At 39.1% G+C, this 12,021-nt stretch overlaps 1 protein-coding gene across 1 annotated transcript in view; it reads left to right on the plus strand.

Annotated features, from left to right (window-relative positions):
• The window catches only part of PTGFR (prostaglandin F receptor), a 165,087-nt gene that overhangs the window by 107,350 nt on the left and 45,716 nt on the right, over positions 1-12,021 (plus strand). The gene's annotated exons all lie outside the window — the stretch shown is intronic.

The following is a 12,021-nucleotide window of genomic DNA, read 5'->3' on the forward strand; positions in this document are numbered from 1 at the left end:
TCTCCAAAATACAAAATATATGGTCTTCCATGCTAATACCAGTAACTGCCCACACGCCCAAATGGAAGGCAGGCCCTTAGAGAGGGTGTCCATCTTCAATTATCTGGGCCTTACACTTAACAAAACAATGGATTGGGGGGCCCAAGTAAAGAAAGCCAACCTAAAATTAACACAGTCTATAAGTACATAAAAACGGTACCCAAAAAGTGGTAGGCCGACCAGCAGAAATCTATAAGACTCAAGAAAAGGGAGCTTCAATGTATGGAGCCGAACTCTGGGGCCACTGCCCATCTAATACCTATCTTTAACAGAGAACACTTTTATCAGGCAGCTGTTGGGTCTTCCAAGAAGCACCCCTTAACTCCACTAAGGATGGATCTGGGCATTGGCCCTATTGCCGACTTAATTGCTTCTCACCCACTTTTATTCTGGCGTCGCTTATGGAGTTCGCCTGAGCTAGAAACTTAAAGGGAGGAATTGAAGGATGGCATGTCCATTCTGGGGATTGGGAACTTGCCATGGCTGTCTTACATCAGGAACATATGCCACGCATTGGGAAGGGAAAATATGTGGCTAACATCAGAAGAGTCAAAAAAGGGTTCAGGTTACGCACTCCGCTTTTGGATCCAAAGTAAATTGGTTGTGGTGTGCATTAGAGATGTCACTCCCCGACAAAGGTGTGGTAATCAAAATATAGTCCGTGACACTTAGAATAAGTGCCAACTCTCTGAGCAACAACCAATGAAAACGAGGAACGTTTTATAAAGTTTTGTAACAATTGAGTTCAAATGAGAAATGTATTAGGTTATCTCATCGTTTTATTCCATGTTGTTATCACATGAATTATTCATTCATAAAGTTGATTTTTTCAAACACTCCTTCCGGATGTAATACATCTATTACATGATAAGCTCATCAATTCACCCAATGCATTTCGGACAGGGGAAGTCCTTCATCAGGGGTGTTCTGCAAACAATACAAATACAACATATGTATGATCCATGGAAGCGTCTAAAAATATAAACAAAGTGAACATTTTAAAGGGTGATTGAAAGCGAAGTAAACCGGTGATAAAAAAATCGGTGATAAAAAAATGAGCTGGCGTGAATAATTATCCCAATAGCACCCAAAAGAGAGATAACTGCAAATAGAGTATAATGCGTGCGTATTCGAATAAGTGGAGAAAATAATTAAGTTCAACGTGCCCAACACCCAGACGGACATGTGCTATGAGGTTTACCAACTATAACCCAAGTTAGACACCGTCAACAAAACTTACTGGTGATAACGCGTAGACCTGCGTGTCTACATCAGGCGCCATTAGCTCTACGAAAGTGATCGCGTGTGCCGTATATACCCCGGAGGAGCCAGGTCAAAGGAAAAAGAGAAGGAAAGAGAGACGGAACAGGATATCAGGAGTACAACACTCAACAAGAGAGTGGAGAAACCGAAGAAGAGACAAACTTAGTAGTTAACATTTCTTCGTACACTCTTTCAGAACAAGAAAAATCAGTGCTGCAGAAAGGCACGTCATTTGTTCTCACCTGTCACACCAACAAATTAGAGTTGGAAATCAGCTTGTTCAAATTCATGCGCAATCTACGTTTAAGACATTTCTTTGAAAACATCAGGCCTATAGCTGACAGCAGTCAAGTCGATCAACTCAAAGGTTTACGTGCTAGGAGCACTTTCATGGCACCTATCAGTCATAAATCTTTTGACATCTTTGAAAATTTGGTCAAAAATGACATTGCTGGTTTCAATTACAATAGAAAAAGGAAGCACACCAACATGACTAACAAGGAATATGCCACACTCAACAATTTAGCCAAGCACATGGAAATCACTTATCAGTCTGCAGACAAGGGAGGAGCCCTAGTTCTCATGGATACTACCTTCTATCGTGATCGAGTTCAAGAACACCTTTCAGACAATAACACATACAGTGCTATACAATTTAATCCTACCAGCCAGTACACGGAAATATTACTCAACATTCTATCTACAGCCCACGATAATGGTATCATCAATCTCAAAACCAAACAATTTTTGACTCCGAGTAATCCAAGAACGCCCAGCATGTACATGCTACCTAAAATTCATAAGAACTTGACACGACCCCCTTTCAGGCCGATTGTCTCTACCCGAGGCAGCATTCATGAAGGTACAGGCAAACTCATTGACAAATATCTACAGCCTCTTATACAGGTATCACACACGTATGTTAGAGATACTACAGACTTTTTGCAACCAATACGTGACATTTCTTTTGAAGATGATGATTCTATTTGGCTTTGTTCCATAGATGTCAAATCACTTTATACCAGCATTCCGCATGACCTTGGCATGCAGGCCATTGAGAATATCTTACTGCATTCAGACCTAGACAATGAATTCCAAATTTTTATCATGCAACTCATGTATTTTACACTGTACCAGAGTTACTTTTCCAGGGAAGATCAATGTTACATACAGTTGTCCGGTACTTCTATGGGCAACTGTGCAGCACCGGTCTACGCTAATGCGTTCATGAAATACTTTGAGGAGAACAATATCATGAACCGTACTTCTTGGAAAACACATGCCAAGATCTTTCTGAGATACATCGATGATATTTTTGTTTTATGGCAAGGAGATCGCAATTCTTTGGAAACAGCACTCACAGAACTAAATTTCATCAATGATTAAATTCAATTTACTTTTGAGTTCAGCCAACAATCCATCACTTTCCTAGATGTTAAGATCACAAGAGCCAGCAATCACTTGGAAACCAACCTATATAGGAAAGTTACAGACAAGAACAACACCTTACACTAAAAATCCTTCCATCAGACGCCATTAAAGAATCATCTGCCTTTCTCTCAACTCCTTCGAGTCAAACGGATTGTATCGGATGCTACTAAATTTGAGGAACAAGCTACCAGCATGATGAAACGCTTTGAGCAAAGAGGTTACCCTCAAATGATTTTGAAGCACGGGAAGGAACGCTGTGACGAATTGAATCGTCAAGACATCTTGACCGTTAAGAAAAAAGACAACACCAAAAGACCTGTGGTCGTTTCTAAATACTCGGCTGTTTCTAAATCTTATAAGGCATCTATACTCAGGCATTGGTCCATCATCAGCACAGAGCCAGATTTCAAGCAAATTTTTCAAAGACAACCTTTATTTGCTTACAAGAGGGGTTACAACTTAAAAAAAAATATTAAAAAACCCAGACAAATCACATCCACTGTATTTAAGGGAAATCAGCCATGCCTCAATTGCAAGAATTGCAATAACATGATAAAAGGACCCACCATGAAACATCCGATGAAAGGCACAAATATCAATTTGAAACTCAATGCTACATGCGATACAAAAAATGTAATTTATATCATCAAATGTTCTTGTGGATTGATATACACTGGCAAAACATCACGCAAACTTAAGACGCGGATCAATGAACATTAAAGTAATATAAGAACTGAGAACGTTAAGTCCAATTTGGCGATGCACTTCAAAGAGAGCAGACACAATGTTAGCCAACTCAGAATTGCTGCTGTTGAGGTAGTGGTTAAGCGTGATGACAGAGACAATAACAACTTTCTTTTACAACGCGAGAACCACTGGATCAAATTTTTGCAATCTTCCAAACCGCTTTGTTTAAATGACCGGATGGAATTTACATGCTACTTATGATTGAACAGATTTCCTTGTAATATTATGTTTCTGTGTGTTTCATTGTTGATCATCATTTTTTGTTCAGGATTTATTCGTTCACGGTTATTTTTATTTTTCTTGATTAAACACCACTATGACATGGCCGCCATTCACGCGGTCCTCGTTCTATGCACACGCATGCATCACGTTGGTTTTACTTCCGTATATACGGCACACACGATCACTTTTGTAGAGCTAATGGTGCCTGATGTAGACATGCGGGTCTACGCGTTATCACCAGTAAGTTTTGTTGACGGTGTCTAACTTGGGTTATAGTTGGTAAACCTCATAGCACATGTCCGTCCGGGTGTTGGGCACGTTGAAATTAATTGTTTTCTTTACTTATTCGAATACGCACGCATTATACTCAATTTGCAGTTATCTCTCTTTTGGGTGCTATTGGGATAATTATTCACGCCAGCTCATTTTTATATCACTGATTTTTTTATCACCGGTTTACTTCGCTTTCAATCACCCTTTAGAATGTTCACTTTGTTTATATTTTTGGACGCTTCCATGGATCATACATATGTTGTATTTGTATTGTTTGCAGAACACCCCTGATGAAGGACTTCCCCTGTCCGAAATGCATTGGGTGAATTGATGAGCGTATCATGTAATAGATGTATTACATCTGGAAGGAGTGCTTGAAAAAATCAACTTTATGAACGAATAATTCATGTGATAACAACATGGAATAAAACGATGAGATAACCTACTACATTTCTCATTTGAACTCAATTGTTACAAAACTTTATAAAACGTTCCTCGTTTTCATTGGTTGTTGCTCAGAGTTGGCACTTATTCTAAGTGTCACGGACTATATTTTAACACCAGAAGAGACCTGCCCCACTAGCCCTAAAAAGTCCGCATCCCTCGCTTTTAAAGTATTACATTTGCCCTAATTTTTCAGAGCAGGAATTCATGCTGCCTCACCTCCAGGTGTCTGGATGCCAAACAGCAATACAAGCTAGAGTTGGCCCTGGATAGTATCCAAGCTTTTATGGCAAAGAAATTGTTCTTACAATTTAGACACAGGACGCTCCCGGTCCGAGCATTTTCAAACAAATGGAAGGGAGCTACTAAATTAGATTGCCCCGGGTGTACTTTGACAGAAGAAACAGAACTTCATGTTATACTTTTCTTTCCTGTCTATAGAAGGTCTAGGTCCAAGTAGGTCCTCCAGCTGTGTAGAAATGTGGGGATTAGAAATTACATTGAGGTTTTTAGGCTACTAAAATATGAGACACACCAAAGTTTTGTAGTCGCCACCTCTAGATTTTTATTTGCGATGTGGTGTATACGTAGAGGCATTATAAAGGAAAAAGAGCTGGGTAATAATCTAACTGTGTTCTATCATTAAATATGCTATTAATCTAAATCTGCACATATCTCCAACTATGAAAATTGTCCTGAAACCTTTTTTTGTTAAGCAATTTTAATGTTTTCCTTTTAAATTATTTTTTTAAATATATATATTCCAATTGTTTTAAATGTCTTTTAACTTCTGCTTATAGATAATCCGGTAACAGTTGATACATATGGTTGATAAATATAGGGTGACGAGTAGTAGTGGGGACAGAAAACATCTTGTAAATTTGCAGCACATTATCCTTCTTGGTTCTAATGATATTCCGTATTATATGGTAGTTCACTATTGCTGTGTATTATAACCCTTTGCAATACATGTAAGGTTTGTGCTTTTATGGCTGTACAGCCAAAATATTTTTTTTTTACTGGACTTGATTTACTAAAGAGAAAAGGGGCCCTACTAAGGACCTTGCACTGACTTCCACAAAAAGAGCAGGCAAGTCTTTATTGATCAAACCAAATCCCAAATCGCAAGAGCAAAACATTGATACACTTCCTCCTACCATGGCTGAGGCAGGAATATAAAAAAATATGGGATAAGTTTGCACAGTTGTTACTACCTATAACCCAGTGTTTAGTTGCAATTGAGCGACCATTGCAGGAGTTACTCTTTGTTAATTCCCTGGCTTTTAATGGAGATCGCCCTAAGTTACAATCTAAGCACTTTAAGCTACCCCACATAAATCCGTTAGTAGACGCTTACCTTAGGGTAGGATCACAACATCCAAAATATCTGGCCCCCAGTAATCAAAGAAGTTCTGACTTAACCTGCCAGGCGACCCAAATTCAGAAGTTCCAAATAATTCAGAATATAAACAATTGGGAGGAGTTGTTAAATACAGCACCAACACTTTTAAGGCTCATGGGTCTTGTACCAGAGATAGTTAGGAGATATAGACAGAGCGAGTGAGAAAGGGGCCCAACATTTCATACAACCAAGAAATGACAAGGATGTCCAAGGGAACGAGAAAGCATTACAGTATTTAAATCTACCACCTGCTGCTTGCCCTCTTGTTCTAAAAATGGTGAATGTCCCAGTTTTAAACTCAAACCAAAATCAATCCACTGTGCAACTTATGAATAAGGCTTGACACTGGATAACTAGGTTTACTAGATCTGGTCATTTTATACAGAATCATCAAATTATGGTCAGAAGAGCACCATGGGTAGGCCAATCAACCAAAGAATTAGAGAGGGTTGCATAGTGTTGAACTTTGATAAGCCACAAATAGTAGGTGATCTGCTAAATCAGCTTCCTTTAACTCCAACATTGTCATCTCAAATATATATTGTCTTTTGGGCTCTTTCATTTTAATAAACTTTCCCGCCCCATCTTAAAAGTGATGCATAATGAATTCTGTAATGATAGCCATCCAACTGATGGGAATCTCAGATATACCTACCAGAAACAGATATGCCACGTTGGATAATTTAGATAGTTGTGATTGACTTACAGTCCCAACACAGGTGCGTCAACCCTTAAATGAAGGGTGGGAGATATAGGGAGCTATAGAACAGACAAGCCTTCAGTAGTCAATGTGATAGAGGTTGAAATACAAAGGCAAGAGGTGGAAATAGATGCGATAAAAACTATCAACCTCCAGAAACCATTCCAGTACTCCTTACTTGGAACATAGTTGGGTTCAACAGCAAAAAGATAATACGGAGTGGTACAAGGAATTGGAAAATTCACACATTATCTGCCTTCAGGAAACATGGAAGACAGAGCCTATAAACATAAATGGATATTGAAAACTTCAAACCCCAGTATTACCATCATCTAGGGGCAGGGCAAAAGGTGGCATCGTAACATTAATAGCAAATACAATGGTGCTTAAAATAGAGAAGTTTTGGAACAGCTCCCCTTATTACATTATGTTAATTGTAAAAAGAAAAAAATAAGCTGACTACTAGTAACACACTATTATAATAATAACTTCACAAACCCATCATTAGTGGTCCAGGAGCTTATAAAGAACATGGATGACCTGCTCCATCATTATCAAAAGCCCCTTCAAATATTAGGGTGCAAACTTTTAATGTAACTGGATGTTGCAGGGAGGACCCATGTTTATGCAGGGTTGCGGATCATAATAGGGACTCAAATAGTGATTTTAAGCATGTAGGTTATGGTGATCCTTTAAATATTTTCCTAGTTTCAAGGCTGCTTGAAATTGGAAATGAGATAGATTTAAGTACAGGTGAACTAGTTTGTACCTTCTATCTAGCTGAATCGTCTTCAGAAATTGATTTTATAATTTCTTCAGATTTCTATGAAGGATACCGGGGTAATTCAAAGGTCAAGGTGACAGGCTTTAGTGATCATGCCCTAATTTTATATAACTCGCCTTGGGATGAGGAAAGATTTCCAAGTAATATACTTGTCCCTATACCAATCCTTCAAAGGAGGAATGGATATACTGTGAGACGGGCCTTCAAAGGAGGAATGGATATACTTTCAGACGGGATAAAATAGACCCATATAAGCTAATCACTAGGATAATTATTAACAAGAAAAATGATATTTTCAAGCCCACATTGATGAGGAAACCTGAGTTGCCTATTTCCAGTCTATATTTCAAAACATCTTTGGAAACCTCTTTGGAGGCCGAGGGGGCACCTATGGTGCCCCCCTGTTGGTCCCCACACCTCAGTGGCAGGCACTGTGATGTGCCTGCCACGGGATGCAGTGATAAACTGCACCTCCTATTTTACAATGGGAGCATGCATTCTGGCCAGAATACATGCTCCCATTGTTAAGTATAGAAATGCCACGAAACAGTGTTCGGTCGCCTCCTAATTCGTCGGTCGGGACTGCCGACTAGGTGTTGGTCTATCCCATGACCGAGACCATATCTGGTAGAGGAAACTCCGCCTGACATAATAATGCCCCAAGTTGTGTGTGTGGGGATGTATTACGCTAAACTCATTCCAGTGCAAGTCCCAATGAGAATTTGACTGTTTGGCACTCAGAAGGAAGGCCAGAGTGGGACAAGGCATTAATAGGATGTCATAAAATCAGTAGAGGGAGAAGGTGTCCTGGAACTGGGAAATTGACTTTGGCCACAAATAAGGCATAATTAAAGGCTCTTTTTGGCAAAATTAAAGGTTAAAGAGTGAACATAGGAAAAATACTTGAAATAGAAATAACATTAACTACAAATAAAAATATACGTTCAGTGTCAAAACATGCAATTGATAGCTATTTCATGACAGACTACTACAAATGAGAAAGCATAATATTCAGGTTTAAATTGCATATTCTCGATACAAATTGTTAAATGTGTGTCCTGTTTTCCTCATTACATTATTGCAAATCACTAAATACACTGAGATGGGAATTTGAGAACCTCTCAAATTGAGCACAATATTGGATTAAGAACTGGACGGTTCCTGATCTATGGCTATTACATAGTAATTGCTTCTGGCAGTTAATAGTTCTGCTTGCGTTATCAGTTTAATCCAGGCATTTCTAAATGTATCTTGTCAGTATAAATATCTGCTTCTCTACATCATCCCTGATCTCAAATTAAGTATCTATTTTTTATGTTGTCTTCCTCATCACTGATTGTTATAGGAACACTTCTACAGTAAGTCTAACTTGCCATGCTTTGATTTCAAATATTGTTTTTGTTTGATACCATTTTGCCGAAAGTAATTCGATTTGCTTACTGTGTGTTGTTTTTCTGTGGGCTTGGTAAAAGCCGGAATGTCCTATTCTGTGGCACATTGTGCAGCATGTAACTTTTTACCTCCCCTGGCCCTCACTACAGGTACCTGTATTTCCCAATGGGGCCAATAACAAAGTTACTGGCTACATGGGGAATTACAAGCTCAGTGGCCAAAACTCTGGGTGAAATCACTAGAAGATTTAGGAATTACTGGAGAAGTCATTCCCAGATTTACTAATTCACCAGTTATAACTCATGTCTTAGGGCATTCTCAGTATTCCAACCACAATCTGCATCACTGCAATAAACTGCACCTTGCAGAGACATACTCATAACATAGGTCTCTTTATTACTTTTTGAGAGATAGAACGTTTTCAATATCTTTATGTGGCAAATAATTTATTGCTAGAAAACTCTTGAAAATGTTTTTCTCTTGTGACATCCCTGGTATGCAAGAATACATCAATATGGTCAGTATAATACCTGATTTTGTTTGATGATAAGTTATCCATGAACAATGTGTCAGATTCTGCAGAAATCAGCGACAGAACCCACTTCTGAGGTCTAGGACTGTTGGAGACTGTAGGAGACACCTCAGTCAAGAGTCACATGTGGAAGAACCCAGCAGTTCCAGTTGGATTACAGGAAGTCTTTTGTGTCCCTGAGACTTCAGAATACAGGCGGCAAGCCAGCAAGCCCCCCGTGGAGTCACTTTGGGTTCAAGTGAGAGAGTCCAGTTCTGGTCCTCAAAAGGGCAGAGATCAGCAGGCAGCAGGGCAGCTCAGCAAAGAAGAGAAGCAGTTCCTCAGAACAGCCAATCACAGCAAAGGGGCAAGCTTTTCAACACAGCAGTCTTTAATCCAGAAGAATACTTCCTAGGTCCAGTTGTGTAAGGTAAGTACAACTTAAGGATGACAGGTCCAGCAATGAGGTTCCTGGATGAAGCCATTTTACTATCACTTGCACCAACATCTCTAATGCAGTACAAGCTTGTAGGGTTTATATAAACCATTACTTTTCATAGATCTCACTCACTTAGGGGATGTCACAATGCAATACATCAAAGCTCTTACAAATGTTAAAAGACACAGACTGTTTCTTTTGCATTTCAAAGAATCTTCATCATATATTTACATATTGTCTTTTCAGTAAGTTACCTACTAATGTTTTAATGGCTATTCTTGTCCTTTAGCTCTAAGGACCACACCAGCAGCCTGGCTTTGTCTTTACCACCTCTCACAATTTGAGCACATGTTTTTATTGATGCTCTCTACCTTGCTTCCTATATCTCTTCCTCCTGCTACCTCTTAGTATTTTTATTTCTGACTGCCTCACCTTTAGCTTTACCTTATGTTTCTTCCTATCTCACCTAGCTCCTGATTTCTGTCTCTCACTTCTCCTTCTACTTCACCTCTCTTCATATACCATTCGCTTTACCTTTTTTGTCTATTTTCTCATCTCCCACCCCTCTAATTTCTATTATGCAAACATTTGAGAAGTCACTCTGTAGCAAGAGAAGAATACACATTGTCAGAGGAGAGGAAGGGCGAGGCAGGCTAAGAGATTTGAGGAAAGAAGTTCATATTTCACTGAGTGGAGTGGTGAAAATCCTTTGAGAATTGATTTGATTTTCACTGTTGTATCAAAAGGCCACATGATAAAGGTTCTTCTTGTAATTAGGTATATCTGCCAAAAAATGTACATGCAATCTCAAAAATAAACAACTTTATCAATATTCGTTCTAGGCTTTGTTTCATGTTATTTGGCTAATAGCTGCTGTTGAGCTTTCAATTTTTTGACTGTCCCAGTTTCTGAAAGTTTAACATATAATTTAATATTATTCCACTTGAATTAGCACAAATGGATAATAAATCCAAAGTTGTACTCAAGAGAAGTCTCTAAAGATATTTCTTGGCCTGCTCCCCAGAAATGCTTAAGATGAGACAGTAAGTCAGTATCTCACAATGGCTGGCATTGTCTCCTGGTTCTGATGACTCAGTCACTTCTAATGCCCAGACACTGCCCTGCTTAATGTTCCAAAGTGGTCATTGCAATGCAAATTTACTATAGAAACTGCTGCACTGCTTTCCTTTCAACACAATCCTAAAGAAAATGTGTGGAAAATCAGGAGCCTGAGAGGTTTTGCAAAAATCAAAAAATTCCCACAAAGCATATTGCCTCATGTGTCAATGTCAGTATACCTCTTTTAGTCCTTTTCCATACTGACAGATAATATGCAGCAGCTCCAGCTACGAAACATTTCTTGAACGTGATACAACCTCTCCCATGGTAAATTAAGCAGATGGTATTTTTTCACAGTGTAGTCTTTGCCAATGTTGATACATTATTAGATTAAAAAAGCTTTGCTTCAGTGAAAAATGTGTTTTCGTACTTTTTAATTCACATAGTAGAATAGAAACATCTTTTGAAAAATTGGGTTGTTGGTCCAATGGGGTGCTAATTTTGTTCAAGCAACAGTAGCAATTCCTGTCAGGGTGAACTACAATAGTCACTAAATTACCCTGTGCTTCACCCTCTGGTAGCTTGGCAGAAAAGCAGCAATGCTTAACTTAGAGGCAATTAGTAAAGTGCTTATGCAGCAGACAAACAGCAATAAAGTGAAAACACTACACAAGAAAAATCCCCCACCAATTTAGTCAATAGAGTACATTTTGATATATTATTTGACACCAAAATGACAAAATTCTAAATAGTACATCTGAAGTTATGAATTCTTAAAGTTGAAGACAAAAACTAGCGCTTAAAAGATAAAAGGGCTAACCATGGAGATCTAGTCACCCGAGAACAGGTCAAAGTCAAAAAACATGTCCGACTGCGATGGAGCACAAGTCAGATACTAAAGGTGGATTAGGCCTGGTTGGTGCTTAGCTTCAGACTTAGAAGAAATGTGAAGGAAATATAATAATTTCTCCAATGGCCCTGACTCCCATGGCCATCGGAAGGGGTTAATCATGGCAGAGTAGTCACTGCCGTGAATATTCCAAAGGTCCATCTGCATCTAAATACAGCATGTGGACAGCATTCTTGGTTGTAAAGATCCTCTGTCTCAGTTGCAATGGAGTATCCTTAACTCCAAGAATGGAATTGAGCCCTTAGTCTCTAGTTTGGAAGTCGAAAATCTCCAATGGGACAAAGCTGGAGGCTTTAGCCGGATGAGAGTTCCACAAGGCTGGATACCCCTTTGGCGCATCACTGCTGAACAGGATTTTCCGCTGCAGGGCAGAATGTAGCAGGAGCTTTCACAATGTCAGGTGAC

Source organism: Lissotriton vulgaris, chromosome 1_1, assembly GCF_964263255.1.
Source record: "Lissotriton vulgaris chromosome 1_1, aLisVul1.2, whole genome shotgun sequence".
Taxonomy (NCBI): domain Eukaryota; kingdom Metazoa; phylum Chordata; class Amphibia; order Caudata; family Salamandridae; genus Lissotriton; species Lissotriton vulgaris.